This window comes from Cryptomeria japonica, chromosome 7 (assembly GCF_030272615.1).
Source record: "Cryptomeria japonica chromosome 7, Sugi_1.0, whole genome shotgun sequence".
In the NCBI taxonomy this organism is placed as follows: domain Eukaryota; kingdom Viridiplantae; phylum Streptophyta; class Pinopsida; order Cupressales; family Cupressaceae; genus Cryptomeria; species Cryptomeria japonica.
Window position 1 is genome coordinate 685326091 of NC_081411.1, and position 5124 is coordinate 685331214.

Below are 5124 nucleotides of genomic sequence, written 5' to 3' on the forward strand. Positions count from 1 at the left end.
CATTATCTTCAAACCTACAATGAGAGGACTTTGTTCCTTGGGCTTACTACTTTGAGTGTTCATAGTTACTGTATTCTTAATGGTGTTAATTGCCTTGCTCTATCTGATACAAGGATTTCTTTCAAGGTCTCTGGTGTTCCTCATTGGCACATGGTCTTTGATTATCACAATGAATGTGATGTCAATAAGGCTAGGGGGTAGTGGTCTATTACTACCATGACTTGTAAACTCTCATGAAAATTTTCTTAATTGACATATTATTATTTTTCCATGGTTACTGTGCGTGTAAATGCAATAGACTTCATAGTTGTTACTGTGACCTTGATCAATCAAATTCTACTGTAACATTTCTTTCCAATGTGAATTCACTCCATGATAAGGTTGTAAAAGATCATCAAAACCATTAACATTGTTGCTATGTATGTATGTATGTATGTATGTATGTATGTATGTATGTATACATACGTACATATGAATATGTATGTACATGTATATGTATATGTATATATTCATATGTGCATATGTATACATAAATACATACATACATATGCATACATACATAACTAACTAAAAATGAGAATCATGTACAAACATGTATTTATGTATGTATGTATGTATGTATGTATGTGTAGTGTCATGAAATTGTGACCCTTGCAATTGTCAACCATATTAGGGTCCTCATGCACGTGATTCAAATCCCTAAGCCTAATTGAAGACTGGAGACTTGCTCAACACCTAAGAACTGCATCTTGCTTGCCCTCTGCATTGCCCGAGCTGCCTCCTGTCCTGGAAAAAAGGGTAGGACGGGGACATGGTGCCCCTGTCCCTTGCCCTAGTTTGGGCAGGACCCTTCAAATTGTTCTTTGGTGGTTGTGCATTGAGCGAGAAAAATCCCCCAATGTCGGCCTGCAACAATAAAATAGTCAATTAGCCCTAATTGACAAGTATATAAGTCACACTTCCCCTTCCATTTTGGCATAACGCAGATACATTAGATCACACATTCAAGCATTCTCAAGTCTTCCTTCAAGGCTAGGTGTTGCATTCAAGTCAAGGATTCAACCATTGAAGAGGAGATTCATTCCAACACTTAATTCAACACAAGAAAATCTACCTACATTCTATCTACAACTTCCCTTGAGGTGATTTAGATGTCAGTCTTTCATTTACACTTACTTGCAAGTACTTTATTTCATCATTTGGTTAATTCCAAAACTGGGGTTTGACTTGAAGGCAAACCCCCGATCCCAACCCCTTTTCCTCTCTTTGTGTGTAGGTTGTAGGTGCATGGCTATACTTTTGCATTTGGACTCCATTTGAAGAGGCGGAAAAACTCTTTTCATTTCATGGATTTTTTGGAGGACTGTGCACACTCCCGCCATGGTCCAAGCAAATTTTCCTCAAATTCGTAGGGCGACTTCGTCTTGACATATTATTGCCAGATCCAAGTGCACAACTTCATCCTATGCTTCTATCTCAAGTTATAATTAGATCTTTGTCACTTTTTCACTTGGTTATAAGTACACAATTCAATCAATTCAAATCTTAATCTCAGAAGAGGGGATTAACTTACCATCACTCAGAATTCAATCTCTTTCTCTAGAGGTTGAATCTAGTGTATTTCCCTCCTCTTCTAATGCAATGCGTGAAAAGTGTTTGAAGGGAAATCCAAAGTGAAACTTTCATCTCTCCTCGGAGGGAAGAAAAGATTTCCTCTAGATTTCATTCATTCACCTCTTTTTCCAACATTACTGTATGTATGTATGTATGTATGTATATGTATATGTATATGTATATGTATATGTATATGTATATTTATATTTATACATTCATACATATGTATGTATACATACAAACATGCATACATACATACATACATGCATACATACATACAAACATACATACATACATACATACATACATACATACATAACTAACTAAAATCAGAATCATGTACAAACATAAATTTAACACATTACACAAGATATACATGGGAAAAACCCTTTCAGGTAAAAGAACCCCATAAAGCAACATTTTATTAAAACACTAATAAAATATAGTTTATCATAAATAGACTAAACCTAGGGACACTTCTCCTTACTTTCACATGGTCCATAATATCTTTTGTACATGGTGATATAACTCACTATAAAATCTCCAAATTTACACACTCTCAAATGAGAGAGAACCTCCTTATGTATAGCAGGAAGGGTGGAAACATTAGTCACGCCTTTTCAATGACCATCATTCATTAATAATTAATAATCTAATATTATTAGATTATAATTATTTTAAATGTGATATACTACATAAAGCACATAATATATAAGGTTCAAAACCTTATACTAGAACAATATACAGATGTTATAATGACTCCTAATAACATTATTTTCTAACAGTCCTCCTTAATGTTAATAGAGTGAATCACATGTCAATTTACATAAAATAAAAGATGAAGCACCTCAATAATGTATGTATTCTTTAACAATAATAAATAGGGACACAAATATATGCCAAAAGTGAAGATCATGAATTCCAGACTACATGAAATTCATCTTGTCATAATTAATCATCCTAGTGTTTTAAAAATGATGTTAGCCATGATGTCTTATAAAAATTTGTATTGGATTCTTGGCCTCCCCAAATTACCCTCTCCTCGAATTCATTACATAGTGCTTATAGGTCGTATATAATACAATGCTTTTACAAGTGGAATATTTACAAAGTGAATAATTTTCAATATGCTCGTAGGACTTAAAAATGTGCAAAGAACTTACTAATGCCTAAAGATATTTTTTTATGCCTATTATAACTTTCTTATGACTGAAGGACTTATATTTAGGATTTATCTACTAGGTGGTGTCATCGGCATGCATATTCTCTCTCAATGGAATCACATAAGGTGAAGCATTGATTGAAATTTGAACCATATAATGCCTAAAGGTCTTATGCCTATTGGGTCTTACATCTAGGATTTAGCCACTAGGTAATGTCATGCACACTCCCCCTAAATGGTATCAACTTGAAGTCAATTACTACATAGAGGTTTTGATATGTGATGGCTAATATTCCATTCTCTTTTTATATCATACCAAAATTTCATTTGAATAGAAGTAGAGAGGTCTTTTACAATGGAATAATTTCTCTTGAGTCAAATTCCCATGATATTCAATGTTCTTTTTTGTCTTTGGAAATGAGTTCTTTGGTAAGAGTAAAATAACTTCAAATATCATATAGTAAGATAATGTACTTTACAAGTATCCAATTGGAACTCTTCTATAAAACTTCAATATCATATTGATTTTTCAAGAGATGCATTTTGTATCTTTCCCTTTTGATTTAAAATCCATAGAAGGTAGTTTTTTTAATGAGTACTTCATCCATGGAATAGAACCAACTCAATTTATTTTGAAGACATGGTCTAAAGTAGAATCACCAAAATAGTAAGTAACAAAATAATCAAATAAATACCATGATTAATTATATGCATTTTACAATTAACAATGAGCATAAAGTATTCCACATAAATATAGAATATAAAAAATTGATTATAGTTAATCATATGATCATTATCAAGGAGATCATAATACATTTGCAGAAACATAAGCATGAATCATTTGTCATGTTTATTTCAACAAAAAATAAATTAAGCATACTTATAAACATATAGTAATGATACATAAAACATTTAAGCAACCCGTGAGCTATGCTTTCCAAGATTGCTCCTCAAACAATGCATTAGGGCACTATCCAACCATTATAATTAGGTACAAGATACCCAATAAATTATAGTTTTAGTACATACATTAAGCTTTATGAAATGAAAGCTAAAGTAATTAGAGAGAAAATAGTTTATAGTAGTCAAATATGTATTTAAATTTTATTCAATTTCACCTTCACTAAAGATGAGTAAGAGTTTGAAACATTTTTTCCTACCTTCCGGTTCACTTTTTCATCCAAGTTTTAAAAAAGGGAAAGAATTGGTCCATTAATATAGTAAGAATGAGGTTTCTTTAAGAGGAATAATGACCTCATATTCTATCATATAATGGACATATCCATCAATATAAACTTGACAAATTGATAAATCTAGCATGAAAGAAAAAGTATATCCAATAGAAATCTTGGATTTTTAAGAGTGATGACTTAAATGCAATCAACAATATCAAAAAACTATTAACTATTTCATAATTCCTTTATAAAACCCAAAAAAAATTAGAGTTTCTAGGGAAATTACTGATCCTCCTTATATAGTTACATAAGAAATGAAAAATATTTTCAAGATTGTATATCTATGTACCCATTTGGATAGATACCTTCAAAGTTTAAGTATTGCCCCTTAATTGACCTCTCTTCTATATAATTTAAAGGAAAAAAATTGTTCTAGATTATAATAATATTCGAATATTAAAATCAAATGTTATCAATCTTCTAGCTATCCAAACTCATCCAAGGTTTTTATTAATTATTTTGTATACAATGTAATCATTTGAAATTAGAACCTTTGTTGAGCACACCACAACACTAAGAGGTGAGGTGAATCAATTGAGGCCTCAAAATAATTTTCTTATAATATTTTAAACTTAAAACAATAATTAACTTATTACTAAAATTATAAAACATCAAAGCACAAAGCACAATAAACACACAAACACTAGATTTACATGGAAAATCCTAAACAAGGGAAAACCATAGTGAGAATCACACTCACAATATGAATAACATATTACAATGTTTTAGGTGCAAGGCCAAGGATCTCACTACACCTGATTGGACTTGCAAGACTAAGGGGATCAACCTTAGGGAAAGATACAAAGGACTTACATTGTTGAGACTCACTATTTTAGGGTGAGATACAAAGGATTGCACAAGCCACCAAAAGGAACACACTGTCTTCCGAAAAATACAAGGAATAGATTAATTGAAATGAACATGATCTCCTTATCATGAAATTTTCCTTGAACCACTGTGTCAAGCAACCAATATCATGGAAAACATATGTGACATCAAAAACTATCACATTCAAGATATTATCATCAAAGCTCTTCACAAATTTGACTTTTTCACCAAATATACTTGCATATCATTTACATTCACTTCACATAATTTCACACCCATTCCATA